This window comes from Drosophila subpulchrella, unplaced genomic scaffold (genome assembly GCF_014743375.2).
Source record: "Drosophila subpulchrella strain 33 F10 #4 breed RU33 unplaced genomic scaffold, RU_Dsub_v1.1 Primary Assembly Seq52, whole genome shotgun sequence".
NCBI classification, from domain to species: Eukaryota; Metazoa; Arthropoda; class Insecta; order Diptera; family Drosophilidae; genus Drosophila; species Drosophila subpulchrella.
In genome coordinates, this window is record NW_023665689.1 from 582,770 (window position 1) to 600,197 (window position 17,428).

Sequence of the window (17,428 nt, forward strand, 5' to 3'; positions counted from 1 at the left end):
TAAAGCTAAAACTTTGCGATAAAGCATGTTGATTCTAGCGCAGTGCAAGAGTATGTGATGTCCTGACGACCTTTAAGCTGCAAAAGTATAGAAACTTGCCGAGGCTAGCTTCCTTTCCTATTTTTTACAATTTTGTTTAGTAAATAATTTAAAGAATACTTAAGCAAAAAATCATTCCGACCGAGCCGTAAGAACCAAAAATATAGCATATTATAGCTACCTACCTAAGGCTACCAAGGAAGCAAATTTTAATCTTAAATAGCGTTTATATAAATATCATGTTTTCCTGAAAAAGTATTGCGATGGAAACGATTCCTGTAAACACTATAAGTCCGATCTCACTTATTTTTTTACTACTTAAGAAAAAGGAATGATTTTTTTACTTTTTATACCCGTTACTCGTAGAGTAAAACGGTATACTAGATTCGTCGGAAAGTATGTAACAGGCAGAAGAAAGCGTTTCCGACCCCATAAAGTATATATATTCTTGATCAGGATCACTAGCCGAGTCGATCTAGCCATGTCAGTCTGTCCGTCTGTCCGTATGAACGCTGAGATCTCGGAAACTATAAGAGCTACAATACTGGGCTTAGGCATGCAGATTCCTGAGATTCCTGCGCAGCGCAAGATTGTTTCAGCAGAGTGCCACGCCCACTCTAAGGCCCACAAACCGCCCAAAACTGTGGCTCCTACAGTTTTGATGCTAGAATAAAAATTTTAACTGAAATGTATTGTTCTCATCAATACCTATCGATTGACCCACGCCCACTTTAACGCCCACAAACCGCCCACAAACTTCAAAAAATCGTAAGTATGAACGTGGATATCTCGGAAACCATTAAAGATAGAGAATCGGGACCTCAGATTTAGATTCCGTAGCCTTGTACGCAGCGCAATTTTTCTGCGCGAATATGCCACGCCCACTATAACGCCCACAAACCGCCCAAGCCTGTGGCGCCCACAATTTTCATGCTAGATAAACAATTTTCACTGAAATGTATTGGTCTCGTCAATACCTATCGATTGATCCAAAAAAAAATTTGCCACGCCCACTCTAACGCCCACAACGCTTAAATCTATTTACCGCCGGTAGGTGGCGCATTTCAATCTCGCTTTGCTGCTTGCAGACCTCCATTTCCCTTTGGTCCCTTTATCTGAGTAACGGGTATCTGATAGTCGAGTTACTTGACTATAGCGTTCTCCCTTGTTTGGAATTTGGGTCTCCAAAAATATCGGCTCCACAAGCTTTTGATGGTAGTCTTTCATCGGCTGAAGCAATCATGGGCATGTCACGAGCCAAAGCCACTATTTTCGTTTTCTCCACCTGACGGAAAAAACTTTTATTGCAATTTCATTTATTTTTAAACAAAACAAAACAAAATCGAATTTACACTTTTACAAAATCTTTAAGCATGCAAGCGATATGGGCATACAAGAAGGCGTGATACTCAGATGAAACAAACTTGCGTTGCGCAGGATTCCCTTTAATTTGTTTGCTTGATCCCAAATTACAAGCTTTTACAATTTTCGAGATCACAGTGTTAGCGTGGATAGACGAACATATCTAGATCGAGAAGAAACTGTTCAGGCAGGCTAATAAGAGCCAAAGAATAGAAGTGTCGAGCTGAAATGTTTTTTTATATAATTCAAAGACAGCAATATTTATATACGTTATTTCTATAAATATATATATGTTATACATATTATATATCTAAATATATATATATTATAAATATTGGAACATTGTTCGCTTATCGGCTCTGCCGATACTAACGCCGCTGCCAGCATTTGCGCTTCCAAAACCCACAGCTTAAGTCAGGGTATTTTTAAGTAATAGTTATAATTTTTGCAACTGCAGTTAGAAAATCTGATTAAGTTCGATCAGTGCAAATTGATTTTATGTTACTCCGCTGGGCCATCTTTATGACGAATCAGAGGGACTCCTTCACAGTTAATTTGGAACCGGTTGGTAAACTACATAACTGACCTATCGTTGGACTACAAATAGTGTCTGGGCAACTTCTCTAGTGTGTGAGTCGTATATCCGCAGTAGCAAACAAACAGGAAGACATCCGGACCATCAGGAGGAGTATTTACATCAAGTTAATTTAAGTGAAATTTTAAATAAAATAATTAAAACTTAAACAAAAACTCAACAATTGAAATTTAAACCTATATCATTTTATTTATGTTTACATTATTTTGGTTAGCAGTTAAAATGATTATAAAGATGAAAATTATTTTTAAAACAGACGCTTAAAAATGTTACCTTCTTTTAAAATAAACTAATGACCAATGAGCGAAACCCCCACTCCTTAATATTGAGCAACAACAGATAATAGCCCAAGCAGAAAAGATCCAAGTATCCAACAGCAACAACAAGAATAAGTACTGAAAAAAATCAATTAAATCAGAATCGAAACATTTTTAATCAACAACAAAGGGAAATTCAAAGACAAGAATTATTTCAACAAACAGAGACAACATGCCTTAAAATGAATTACAGGACGCTGTTAGACAGATTATCGGTGAATAATTCCCAGTATTATTGCAAGAGGCACAAAATCCAGGGCTTTATTTCGGAGACGCCCCAAATCCGGAAAGTGGTCCCGCACATCGGCCAATCTCGAAGGTTTATATATGATGGACGTTGATGCACTACGAGCAGTACAAACAAGTGGCCCAACGACACCAAGCACGTGCTTGTTACGCGCGGGACCCTTTTATCAATTTGGGCAAAAAATGCGAGATCTCGAGGAAGATACAAAAAACAAATATAGACGGGACAAATGAATATAAACGAAGCAACTAAGAATGAAGCAAATGAGGTAAAATATTATTTTTTAATACCGGGGTAGAAGTTGAAGTGCAAATTAAATGATAAAGGTTGTTATAATTATTACATAGAACGTGAAAAGGCTCGTGCAGACAAAAATTTGATGTACATCGTGGGAAAATTAGGGGATAATAATTTCGTGTTAGTCTAACAGGAACATTGAAAGTTAGGCGGTTTACAAGTTCTACAGAATCAATATCACGTCTAATAAGATTTTGCATAAAAATAGTACAATAGTAATCTACTCTGATAGGAAAGGTAGCCTTACGTTTTGATCCCAGTTCAAACTACGAAGGGCAAAAAGAAGAAATTTTTTTGTACCGACTTAATACGGTCAATATGCACTTGATATTGTGGACTCCAAACCGAAAAACAATATTCCAAAATAGGACGGACAAGGGAGGTATAAGTGTCATCAAATTCTTTTGACCAACGCTTTATAAACACAAGAACACTCATGGCCTTGTTGACAGTGGCATAATGTTAACTGATGTCAGTCAAATTTAAGTTTTGGGTCCAGAAGAACGCCTAAGTCATTAACTGAATATATACGGTCGAGTGGCGTATTTTGAAGAGAGTAATTAACTAACTAGCGTTGCATTTAAGGCAGTTCAAATTTAAAAGGTTGTACTCACACTATCCCTGAAAACAATCAATATCTGACTGTAAGTTGAAACCCGACACTATATCATTATATGATAAACAAAGCTTAACATCATCAGCATACATTAGTACATGAGAATGTGTTATGATAGAGGGAAGATCGTTAAAAAACAAAGAAAACAGCAAAGGGCCCAAATGACTACCCTGAGGCACTCCAGATGTCACGTAGATCAATTTTGAAGCAGCGTTCTTGAATATAACCCTCTGTGTCCTACCATTCAAATAACTTGAAATCCAAGTAATTAGATTACACGGAAACCCAAGCTGATCTAATTTGAATAAGAGAAGAGTGTGGTTGACAGAGTCAAAGGCCTTACTAAAATTTGTATATATAACGACAGTCTGCATTTTTTTCTTAAGTCCATTTTGTACAATAGATGACAATTCAAGAAGGTTGGTGGTGGTCAATCATCGCTTAACAAAACCATGCTGACACGGTGATATTATCGAGGAACATAAATGTTGCAAATGAGAAGTAATAGGAATTGCCGACAATTTAGAAATACCTCTTTAGTTCTGGGCATCCGCCTTCGCACCCTTTTTGTGAAGTGAAATGATAAAAGAGTCCTTCCAGATAGTAGAGAGGGTTCCAGCCATCTTAATGTGATCAGAGCTTAATTCTTGTAAAAAAGGATTTAATGGGGTGCTATGAAGCTATGGGCACAATGTGGGCATTGCGAAATATTTTATTGTTATTACTATTTTACACACAACACGCAACAAAAATTAGGAAGATGTCCGAAACCCTACTCTATATGAATAGGGTAAAATAAAGTGCAGAAATCTGTTTCCTGTCCCACACTTCAAGCAACTCTACTTCGGCCCCAAAGGCACAACCGCGACCAAAAACGATGGACGTCGATAGGATAGGAGATCCACCATTCTAACCAAAATATGATCGACTTCCAGTAAAAATTGCATGACATTTTATCTATTGGAAGTGAGGTTATTGCGTTTTAAGTGTCAGTATGTTTTTGTCATCGGTGCGAAAATGAGCTTCGAACAATGAGCCAGAATTAAATTTTGTTTTAAAATTGGTAAAACCTTTACCGAACCGTTTCAATTGATGAAACAAGCTTATGGCGATGATTGCCTATCCCGTAGCAGAGTGCACGAGCGAAACCCAAAAAATCGCGCCTGGAGAAGTCAAAAGTGAAGACAATGCTGATTTGTTTTTATGATTCCAAGGGTATTGCCCACAAAGAATTTGTTCCACCTGGCAAAAACGTTAATGAGGTATTTTACCTTGGAGTTTTGAAGCGTTTGGTGCGCCGTATTCGACGTGTCCGGCCCGAATATCGCGAAGATGGAAGTTGGCGTTTGTTGCACGATAATACGCCGTCTCATCGATCGACGCTTGTGTCCGACTATTTGAGCAAAAATCACATTTTAACCATCAACCACTCCCCGTATTCACCTGATATGGCACCGTGCGACTTCTATCTTTTCGGAAAAATGCATTTGCCGATGAAAGGAAAGCGTTATGCAGACGTAGAGGCCATTCAAACGGCTTGCACCGGCATACTGGCGGCCATACCGGGCAACGAGCTAAAACACTCGTTCGACATGCTTTTGGACCGAGCAAAACGCTGTATTAAAGCAGAAGGAGACTATTTTAAATAAAATAAATTGATTTTGCCAAAAAAACAATTTGTTCTGTCTTTTTTTTAAAGTCCTGTTTACTTTGGAAATCACCTTGTATAAAGAATCAAATTTATTTGATGGCGAAAATACTCGACGCTCTATTGGGAAATGATAGTTAAAAGGAATAACAAGCAATAATCGATACTAATACCAAAACTATTTGGTTGAAAAATGGCTTAATTTTAGTTATAAAAGACCGCAAATTGGATGCAGTAAACTTTATTATGCCTTGGCTTTCCAATGAGATTAGCTTTATAATCTCACCAAGAATAAAGAAAAATTATCTTCTTCAAAAAAATCTTAGCCTCTTTGCTAAACCCATAGAAAAATTGACTAATGTATATTGTACCAGAGTTGTGACTTTAAGCAATAACATCGATTTTCAAATATCATTAAAACAAAAAAATTAATTAAAGCACAACATTGGCATTGAAAAAAAATGCTACTTAAAGCAAATCTCAATGGTATTAAAAAAGAAATGCTACTGAAAACTATTTCACTAGATTGACAAAAAAGTAATGTAACTAATAAGACATTTCATTAGTTGTCCCGACAAATAATTCTTCTGAAAATATATTTCATTATATGCCCCAAAAGTACTGCCACTAAAATATATTAGATTATACATGTGTCCCAAAAGTAATGCCATTGAAAATTTATTTCAATCACTTTCCCAAATGTAATGCTACTTAATATACATTTTATAGGCGTTCAAAATAAAACCAATACTACCAAAAATATGTTTCACAAAAGCCCCCAAAAATAATAACTAAACACAACAAAAATAATAAGTAAACATTTTATTTACCATTTTTTTTTAAAGTATACTTTGATATTTATTCTTTGCTATCACTTCCTTCATGTCTTGGATAGAACGTTTAGCATGCGGAATGTGTCTATTAAAAAGGACCTCAAGAAGTATGGTCTTCATATTCTTAACTATGAATTGGTACCTTTCTGAAGATTGGCTTGGTATTTTTGACCCGAAGATTACGCATAAATAGGACGCGGATTCTTTCAATGCTTTTTTAATCGAAATTCTCTCTTAGTGACCTTGTCTTCATCATCAAACTGCTCGTAAGTATTGATTGATTGATTTCACAAATGATTACTTATAACTATTGCTATGGCTAGTGTCGTCAAAGATGCTGCTTCAGGCAACGCACATTTGCCGTTAATCCTTACTGGAAAATATTTCAATATTACAAAAGCAGAAAGTTACGAGAAATAAAGCTTACTTCAGAAATTATCGATCATGAAACTAGTTAATTAATTCCGATAAAATCACATTTACTTGTCGGACTCAAACCATCAAAAAGAGTCTCATGGCGTTTTGGCTGCTTTCCACTATTGTCCTTCCAAATCAAAACATTTTTGAGGATTTACGAAAGTGACGTCTAACTCTATAAACCACCTGAAAGGTAAACATTCAGTCGAATATGAAGAATATTTAGCAGAGAAGAAACAAGGGTCTAAAAGGGCAAGAAAGGTCGGTGTTATCCAGGAAATTTTCGACAAAAAATGTTAACATTTTTTCAAAACGTATCCTGTTCAAAGCCCAATAAATGTACCTTTTTTTGATTTCGGAGAAGTATCTAAAGGTAATTAAATAGTTATGTATATATAATATAAAAAATAGCTAAATTTTATAATCATTCCCAGTTGAGAATTATAATCAACACTTTGTATAAAATTTGTAAATTTATTTTTGTATTCCTTTGTGTGGAAGATTTTACGTTAGGATAACTATTTTTGATACTTAATGAACTATTTGCCATTGCTGTTGGGGCGGGGGTGGCTTGATCGCTGAAATAGATGAAGTCCCAAGAATGAATGTACAAAAAAACACGGGGGTACTTTCGGGTATTTTACGCGACGTGCGTGGGTGATTATTGTGACACTTTGAAAATATAACTGCTTAAGACTAGTTTAACTTAAACGCTCCAGAGTGGAGCGCAGACTTAGAGGAGAGATGGAGAGGGAGAGCAGAGGGCAGAGCGAGCGCGCAGTGGTAGACATCTAGAGAAAACTGTTGCTCGACACTGCCTCCAGAAATTAAACTCCCTTTTGGCGTGAGCAATTGCAATAACAAACAAGGAAGAACGCAATAGTCGAGTACCTCGACTATCAGATACCCGTTACTCAGCTAAAGGGACCAAAGGGAAATGGAGGTATGCAAGCAGCAAAGCGAGATTGAAATGCGCCACCTACCGGCGGTAGACAGATATAAGCGTTATAGGCGTTAGAGTGGGCATGGAAAATTTTTTTTTAGATCAATCGTATTGACGAGACCAATACATTTCAGTTACAATATTTTATCTAGCATAAATATTTTGGGCGCCACTGGCTTGGGCGGTTTGTGGGCGTTAGAGTGGGCGTGGCATATTCGCGTAATAAACTTGCGCTGCGCACAAGGCTACGGAATCTAAATCTGATCTCTATCTTTGACAGTTTCCGAGATATCCACGTTCATACTTACGATTTTTTGAAGTTTGTGGGCGGCTTGTGGGCGTTAAAGTGGGCGTGGCAAACTTTTTTTGGGTCAATCGATAGGTATTGATGAGAACAACACATTTCAGTTTATTTCAGTTTTATGCCAGCATCAAAACTGTAGGAGCCTTACGTTTTGATCCCAGTTCAAACTACGAAGGGCAAAAAGAAGAAATTTTTTTGTACCGACTTAATACGGTCAATATGCACTTGATATTGTGGACTCCAAACCGAAAAACAATATTCCAAAATAGGACGGACAAGGGAGGTATAAGTGTCATCAAATTCTTTTGACCAACGCTTTATAAACACAAGAACACTCATGGCCTTGTTGACAGTGGCATAATGTTAACTGATGTCAGTCAAATTTAAGTTTTGGGTCCAGAAGAACGCCTAAGTCATTAACTGAATATATACGGTCGAGTGGCGTATTTTGAAGAGAGTAATTAACTAACTAGCGTTGCATTTAAGGCAGTTCAAATTTAAAAGGTTGTACTCACACTATCCCTGAAAACAATCAATATCTGACTGTAAGTTGAAACCCGACACTATATCATTATATGATAAACAAAGCTTAACATCATCAGCATACATTAGTACATGAGAATGTGTTATGATAGAGGGAAGATCGTTAAAAAACAAAGAAAACAGCAAAGGGCCCAAATGACTACCCTGAGGCACTCCAGATGTCACGTAGATCAATTTTGAAGCAGCGTTCTTGAATATAACCCTCTGTGTCCTACCATTCAAATAACTTGAAATCCAAGTAATTAGATTACACGGAAACCCAAGCTGATCTAATTTGAATAAGAGAAGAGTGTGGTTGACAGAGTCAAAGGCCTTACTAAAATTTGTATATATAACGACAGTCTGCATTTTTTTCTTAAGTCCATTTATTACAATAGATGACAATTCAAGAAGGTTGGTGGTGGTCAATCATCGCTTAACAAAACCATGCTGACACGGTGATATTATCGAGGAACATAAATGTTGCAAATGAGAAGTAATAGGAATTGCCGACAATTTAGAAATACCTCTTTAGTTCTGGGCATCCGCCTTCGCACCCTTTTTGTGAAGTGAAATGATAAAAGAGTCCTTCCAGATAGTAGAGAGGGTTCCAGCCATCTTAATGTGATCAGAGCTTAATTCTTGTAAAAAAGGACTTAATGGGGTGCTATGAAGCTATGGGCACAATGTGGGCATTGCGAAATATTTTATTGTTATTACTATTTTACACACAACACGCAACAAAAATTAGGAAGATGTCCGAAACCCTACTCTATATGAATAGGGTAAAATAAAGTGCAGAAATCTGTTTCCTGTCCCACACTTCAAGCAACTCTACTTCGGCCCCAAAGGCACAACCGCGACCAAAAACGATGGACGTCGATAGGATAGGAGATCCACCATTCTAACCAAAATATGATCGACTTCCAGTAAAAATTGCATGACATTTTATCTATTGGAAGTGAGGTTATTGCGTTTTAAGTGTCAGTATGTTTTTGTCATCGGTGCGAAAATGAGCTTCGAACAATGAGCCAGAATTAAATTTTGTTTTAAAATTGGTAAAACCTTTACCGAACCGTTTCAATTGATGAAACAAGCTTATGGCGATGATTGCCTATCCCGTAGCAGAGTGCACGAGCGAAACCCAAAAAATCGCGCCTGGAGAAGTCAAAAGTGAAGACAATGCTGATTTGTTTTTATGATTCCAAGGGTATTGTCCACAAAGAATTTGTTCCACCTGGCAAAAACGTTAATGAGGTATTTTACCTTGGAGTTTTGAAGCGTTTGGTGCGCCGTATTCGACGTGTCCGGCCCGAATATCGCGAAGATGGAAGTTGGCGTTTGTTGCACGATAATACGCCGTCTCATCGATCGACGCTTGTGTCCGACTATTTGAGCAAAAATCACATTTTAACCATCAACCACTCCCCGTATTCACCTGATATGGCACCGTGCGACTTCTATCTTTTCGGAATAATGCATTTGCCGATGAAAGGAAAGCGTTATGCAGACGTAGAGGCCATTCAAACGGCTTGCACCGGCATACTGGCGGCCATACCGGGCAACGAGCTAAAACACTCGTTCGACATGCTTTTGGACCGAGCAAAACGCTGTATTAAAGCAGAAGGAGACTATTTTAAATAAAATAAATTGATTTTGCCGAAAAAACAATTTGTTCTGTCTTTTTTTTAAAGTCCTGTTTACTTTGGAAATCACCTTGTATAAAGAATCAAATTTATTTGATGGCGAAAATACTCGACGCTCTATTGGGAAATGATAGTTAAAAGGAATAACAAGCAATAATCGATACTAATACCAAAACTATTTGGTTGAAAAATGGCTTAATTTTAGTTATAAAAGACCGCAAATTGGATGCAGTAAACTTTATTATGCCTTGGCTTTCCAATGAGATTAGCTTTATAATCTCACCAAGAATAAAGAAAAATTATCTTCTTCAAAAAAATCTTAGCCTCTTTGCTAAACCCATAGAAAAATTGACTAATGTATATTGTACCAGAGTTGTGACTTTAAGCAATAACATCGATTTTCAAATATCATTAAAACAAAAAAATTAATTAAAGCACAACATTGGCATTGAAAAAAATGCTACTTAAAGCAAATCTCAATGGTATTAAAAAAGAAATGCTACTGAAAACTATTTCACTAGATTGACAAAAAAGTAATGTAACTAATAAGACATTTCATTAGTTGTCCCGACAAATAATTCTTCTGAAAATATATTTCATTATATGCCCCAAAAGTACTGCCACTAAAATATATTAGATTATACATGTGTCCCAAAAGTAATGCCATTGAAAATTTATTTCAATCACTTTCCCAAATGTAATGCTACTTAATATACATTTTATAGGCGTTCAAAATAAAACCAATACTACCAAAAATATGTTTCACAAAAGCCCCCAAAAATAATAACTAAACACAACAAAAATAATAAGTAAACATTTTATTTACCATTTTTTTTAAAGTATACTTTGATATTTATTCTTTGCTATCACTTCCTTCATGTCTTGGATAGAACGTTTAGCATGCGGAATGTGTCTATTAAAAAGGACCTCAAGAAGTATGGTCTTCATATTCTTAACTATGAATTGGTACCTTTCTGAAGATTGGCTTGGTATTTTTAACCCGAAGATTACGCATAAATAGGACGCGGATTCTTTCAATGCTTTTTTAATCGAAATTCTCTCTTAGTGACCTTGTCTTCATCATCAAACTGCTCGTAAGTATTGATTGATTGATTTCACAAATGATTACTTATAACTATTGCTATGGCTAGTGTCGTCAAAGATGCTGCTTCAGGCAATGCACATTTGCCGTTAATCCTTACTGGAAAATATTTCAATATTACAAAAGCAGAAAGTTACGAGAAATAAAGCTTACTTCAGAAATTATCGATCATGAAACTAGTTAATTAATTCCGATAAAATCACATTTACTTGTCGGACTCAAACCATCAAAAAGAGTCTCATGGCGTTTTGGCTGCTTTCCACTATTGTCCTTCCAAATCAAAACATTTTTGAGGATTTACGAAAGTGACGTCTAACTTTATAAACCACCTGAAAGATAAACATTCAGTCGAATATGAAGAATATTTAGCAGAGAAGAAACAAGGGTCTAAAAGGGCAAGAAAGGTCGGTGTTATCCAGGAAATTTTCGACAAAAAATGTTAACATTTTTTCAAAACGTATCCTGTTCAAAGCCCAATAAATGTACCTTTTTTTGATTTCGGAGAAGTATCTAAAGGTAATTAAATAGTTATGTATATATAATATAAAAAATAGCTAAATTTTATAATCATTCCCAGTTGAGAATTATAATCAACACTTTGTATAAAATTTGTAAATTTATTTTTGTATTCCTTTGTGTGGAAGATTTTACGTTAGGATAACTATTTTTGATACTTAATGAACTATTTGCCATTGCTGTTGGGGCGGGGGTGGCTTGATCGCTGAAATAGATGAAGTCCCAAGAATGAATGTACAAAAAAACACGGGGGTACTTTCGGGTATTTTACGCGACGTGCGTGGGTGATTATTGTGACACTTTGAAAATATAACTGCTTAAGACTAGTTTAACTTAAACGCTCCAGAGTGGAGCGCAGACTTAGAGGAGAGATGGAGAGGGAGAGCAGAGGGCAGAGCGAGCGCGCAGTGGTAGACATCTAGAGAAAACTGTTGCTCGACACTGCCTCCAGAAATTAAACTCCCTTTTGGCGTGAGCAATTGCAATAACAAACAAGGAAGAACGCAATAGTCGAGTACCTCGACTATCAGATACCCGTTACTCAGCTAAAGGGACCAAAGGGAAATGGAGGTATGCAAGCAGCAAAGCGAGATTGAAATGCGCCACCTACCGGCGGTAGACAGATATAAGCGTTATAGGCGTTAGAGTGGGCATGGAAAATTTTTTTTTAGATCAATCGTATTGACGAGACCAATACATTTCAGTTACAATATTTTATCTAGCATAAATATTTTGGGCGCCACTGGCTTGGGCGGTTTGTGGGCGTTAGAGTGGGCGTGGCATATTCGCGTAATAAACTTGCGCTGCGCACAAGGCTACGGAATCTAAATCTGATCTCTATCTTTGACAGTTTCCGAGATATCCACGTTCATACTTACGATTTTTTGAAGTTTGTGGGCGGCTTGTGGGCGTTAAAGTGGGCGTGGCAAACTTTTTTTGGGTCAATCGATAGGTATTGATGAGAACAACACATTTCAGTTTATTTCAGTTTTATTCCAGCATCAAAACTGTAGGAGCCACAGTTTTGGGTGGTTTGTGGGGGTTAGAGTGGGCGTGGCACTCTGCTGAAACAAACTTGCGCTGCGTAAGAAGCTCGGGAATCTGCATGGCGAATCTCAATTGCCCAGCTCTTATAGTTTTCAAAATCTCAGCGTTCATCCGGACAGACAGACGGACAGACTGACACGGCTAGATCGACTCGGCTAGTGATCCTGATCAAGAATATATATACTTTATGGGGTCGGAAACGCTTCCTTCTGCCTGCTACATACTTTCCGACGAATCTAGAATACCCTTTTACTCTACGAGTAACGGGTATAAATACACATATTACGTTAACGTATTTATGTTAATGGTGTCTTAACTACAAAATAGTAAACAAGGAAAAACAAATACATACACAACCATTTAAACTATCTGCATTGGTAAATTTTACCAACCAAATTTGTGGGCCAGCAGTGACGCCACGAGTATATCCAAAAGTAAGAACCATTTCGACCCTTTTAAGTTTTAACTTCCTCCCATACGGTTCTTGAACTTAATCCATTTTTAAGCAACAATTTTGTGAGGTGGGTGCGCCTTCAAATGGCTTCTTTATGGAGCAGGAGGTTTGTTTCCTCCTTAAAAATAGCAAAGCTTTATATCTTTTCACGGTAAGATTGTTAGCTGTTAAAGCAAATGCACTTTATTTTCAAAAAAAATCCCAAGCGCCACGTTTAGAAATTACTAAAACTCATACCAAAGGGAAATGGAGATATGCAAGCAGCAAAGCGAGATTAAAACGCGCCACCTGCCCGCGATCTCAATATATGGTTATGTGGGCGGTAGACAGATTTAAGCGTTGTGGGCGTTAGAGTGGGCGTGGCATATTCGCGTAACAAACTTGCGCTGCGTACAAGGCTACGGAATCTAAATCTGAAATTGTCTGTCTTTGATAGTTTCCGAGATATCCGCGTTCAAAATGCGTGGCAAAATTTTTTTTGGATCATTCGATAGGTCATCTAAAATTTTTATTCTAGCATTAAAACTGTAGGAGCCAAAGTTTTGGGTGGTTTGTGGGCGTTTGAGTGGGCGTGGCAAAGTTTTTTTGGATCAATCGATAGGTATTGACGAGACTAACACATTTCAGTTAAAATTTTGTATCTAGCATGAAAATTGTGGGCGCCACAGCTTTGGGCGGTTTGTGGGCGTTAGAGTGGACGTGGCATATTCGCGTGACAAACTAAATCTAAATCTGAGATCCCAATTCTCTATCTCTGATAGTTTCCGAAATATCCACGTTCATACTTACGTTTTTTTGAAGTTTGTGGGCGGTTTGTGGGCGTCAAAGTGGGCGTGGTAAACTTTTTTTTAAATCGATAGGTATTGATGAGAACAATACATTTCAGCTAAAATCTTTATTCTAGCATCAAAACTGTAGGAGCCACAGTTTTGGGAGGTTTGTGGGCGTTAGAGTGGGCGTACACAGCCTTCCTACGCATTTGCTCAAATGTTTCTCCCTAAAAATTTGAACATGGAGTTTTAAAATCTTTATCCTCAATGTAGCTCGATAGTTTAACTAAACTTCTATTTAAAAATCTAGTTGAATCTATGTATCGTATTTTATATATATTTGAGGAATTTATTTTATTTGTCTAAGCTAGCGCTTTATAAAGTTCTTTTTTACAAGGTATGGGGCTTGGGGACCTTCTAATTCAGTAATGAATATACATATGTACATATTAAACAAAAACACCTCTTAACGAGGTAAAAAGTAGTGGCGAACGCGCCTTCAACAAAAATTTCTGATATCAACAATTGTGACGAAAAATGATATTATATTCGATAAAATAAATAAACTATATTAAATTTATGATTTCGGCCCGCAACAGTAAATATTTATTTACCTACTCGTAAATTTTCTGTTGTAGCGTGCCGAATACATAAATTTAATATAGTTTATTTATTTTATCAAATGTAATATCATTTTGAGGTGTCATTCGACGCGCATTTTCATTAAGAATAAAACTAGCTAAGCAGCCGGGGGTTTTTATCCCCACCGTATCCAGCAGCTCAAATTTTCTAAATTTTTACTTTTACACTTTCACCGCATTTTCTCCCAAACAAATTTATATTTCGAAAGTCTTGGTATGCAATCTTCTTAGTTTTTTCGATACCTTTCGATTGGTGTATAACTCGTTACGATCGGACCATAATGGCAGATTTTCAATTCTGCGGCTATAGTAGTTGTCTTCGCACGCTCTCTTGCGCGTTTCGCCACTACGTGTACTGCCGTCCACAGTGATATAAGATATTAAGATAAATTATGGAAAACTACAGGAAATAAAGTATCACTTAATTTATAAAAAATATGTGCACAATTCATTAAGATCGGGAATGTATTTATGTGCGATAAAAATTGATACTGCACATAAAGAATGCTTCTGTAATTTTGTTGTTGACGGAGAATTGTTGGTGAAGAACTTAGGCATGTTCTGTAGTTTTAACAGCCTCAAAGCCCTTAAATGAAGTTGTGGTATTCGATAAAGGATAGAATGAGGTCACTTTTCTGCACTCTGCACTCCGTATTGATCTCATTAATATAAATACTAAGCCTCCATTATTTTTTTGAAAATAAATAATAACTTTATTCGTCATTGGAAACTTGATTCCGGAAAAATCCCACCTAATTCCGACATATACAACAATTTCGTTATTAATATTTATTTGGTAAATTGTGGAGTTTGTCATTTATTGTCCTGAGTACTTTTTTTACCCGTTACTCGTAGAGTAAAAAGGTATATTAGATTATTCGGAAAGTATGTAACAGGCAGAAGGAAGCGTTTTCGACCACATAAAGTATATGGGCTAATCCGTCAACCAGGACCGAAATTAAAAAACCTTCATAATCATCGAATTTGTTGCGAATTTTCATAAATAAATGGCCATATTTTCATAATATAGTCGAACCATAGCATATTTAATTTGTTTTGTTGAAGAAATTTCGCTGAAAACTGAAAAAATTTACTTTTTATCATTTTTAGCCACTTTTAAGGGCATTTTTATGTTTAATTATTTATTTCGCAAGGAAAACATATGATTTGCTTGCACTTTTTCTACCAAATCTCTTTATGGCAATCTAATAAGAAGATACAAATTCAAAGAGAGCGAAAAAATGTCCAATTAACTATTAATAAAACCACATGGAAAAATCGTACGTTCGCGACCCGTACGTTCGCGACCGGTACTTAATTCAATAAAAACAAGGGAGAACGCTATAGTCGAATACCTCGACTATCAGATACCCGTTACTCAGCTAAAGGGACCAAAGGGAAATGGAAGTATGCAAGCAGCAAAGCGAGATTGAAATGCGCCACCTACCGGCGGTAGACAGATTTAAGCGTTATGGGCGTTAGAGTGGGCGTGGCAATTTTTTTTTTTAGATCAATCGATAGGTATTGACGAGACCAATACATTTCAGTTAAAATTGTTTATCTAGCATGAAAATTGTGGGCGCCACAGGCTTGGGCGGTTTGTGGGCGTTATAGTGGGCGTGGCATATTCGCGTAGAAAAATTGCGCTGCGTACAAAGCTACGGAATCTAAATCTAAAGCTACGGAATCGGTTAACAGCAAGCACGCGTTAGACCCTTCTTCTTTGCTCTTCTTCTTCTGAACCATTCGGCTGGCACATTTCATCAGCGTTTCGATTTGTTTGTGCCGCATATATTGCAAAAAGTTTAAAGTTAAAGTAATGGAAAGTGAAAGTGACGAGCAGTTGTTAAAGTTCCTGGAGGATATTGAAATGGAGTCCGTAAGGAAATTCCTTGAAGGTTAGTATAAATTCCTAAGTTCATCAGCTCTTTTACTCTCATTTTTTGTGCTAAGATAAACGTACGTATGTATGTATGGTATGTACACATGTTCGCATATATGTTTGCTAATATACGGAAATTTGGCTGCAATTAAGTGCAAGTGTTTTCCCTGCAGTTCCGCAATTGAGTTAAGCGCCCAATCATCACGAAGGCGACTGCGACGTGCAGAGCAGCCAGCCGGCAGAGCTGAGCGCAACGGCGGCAAAGACACGCGTTCTCAGTCGGGGTCCGCAAAGAGAACGCACAAAAAGTACTTTTGGGCTCTCCCTCTCTCGGCATGTCTCAGCTGGAGAAATGCGTGTGAGGGCAAGGAGGCCCAGCAATTAAAATAGCTAGACTTTTGTGCACCCTTGCCTTTTGAATAATGCGACATTTTTTCGTAAATGTTAAAACAACCAACTAAAATAATGCGTTTGGGTTTTAAATTATTTGTATTTCTTAAACAAATTTATATGTTTATTAATATTATTTATTAATATGTAACGTTTTAAGAATATATTTTTATAACGATTTGCATAGTCGGATATGTCTATAAATACCCTGCTTCTAAGTGCAAGATGCATAGACCAAACGGGACATGCCAAAAAAACAGAGCAACAACGTTGTTGTTGTTGATTGTTGTTTTTCTGGAAGGCACGCACCTTTTTTCGTCTTTTCAATTGCGTTTACTTAAGTGATGGATAAGTACAAGCAAAAGTACAATCAATTAACTTTGTTATATTAAATATATAAGTGGCTTTAAAGTGAAAGTGAAACTATTCCCAGGTAAGTCTGTCGCAGAACAATAATTTTGTAAGCAGTGAGAGTAAAAAACAAGATAATCTATATTAAAAATAAGAGATAAGATTCCCAAAAAAAACACGTGGCGGAAAAAAAATAGCTGTGAAAAATATTAATTTTTGACGTGAAAAGCAACAAATGGTGCATCTAAATAAACGAATGAATAAATCTGTGAAACAATTTAAAAGTCTTATTGAGTGCATAGTTACAGGGACAACAAATTAGAGATGTTTGTTTTTAAATCTTATGTGTGTGGTTAAACTTCGTTAACAATTAATATTAATAACATTAAACCACAATTCTTACGAAAACAAAAGTTTGCAAATTTCGTCTCGATATTTTTTAAATTTTCTTAAATTTTTAGACAAGGCTGATGGTAAATCTATAAAAAA

The 17,428-nt window shown here is 36.6% G+C and overlaps 1 protein-coding gene across 3 annotated transcripts in view; it reads right to left on the bottom strand.

Moving 5' to 3' along the window:
- LOC119562486 (acetylcholine receptor subunit alpha-like) overlaps nucleotides 1-17,428 on the bottom strand; it is a 670,242-nt gene that overhangs the window by 564,171 nt on the left and 88,643 nt on the right. For 2 of the 3 annotated variants that reach the window (XM_037875691.1, XM_037875690.1), the window contains exons 2-3: nucleotides 11,042-11,217; nucleotides 10,613-10,987 (exon numbers count right to left, since the gene is read on the bottom strand). The gene's annotated coding sequence lies outside the window, so the exon portion shown is untranslated. Of the gene's footprint in view, nucleotides 1-6,381; nucleotides 6,539-10,612; nucleotides 10,988-11,041; nucleotides 11,218-17,428 lie in introns of those variants that run through there. The other variant, XM_037875689.1, reaches the window with a different exon arrangement.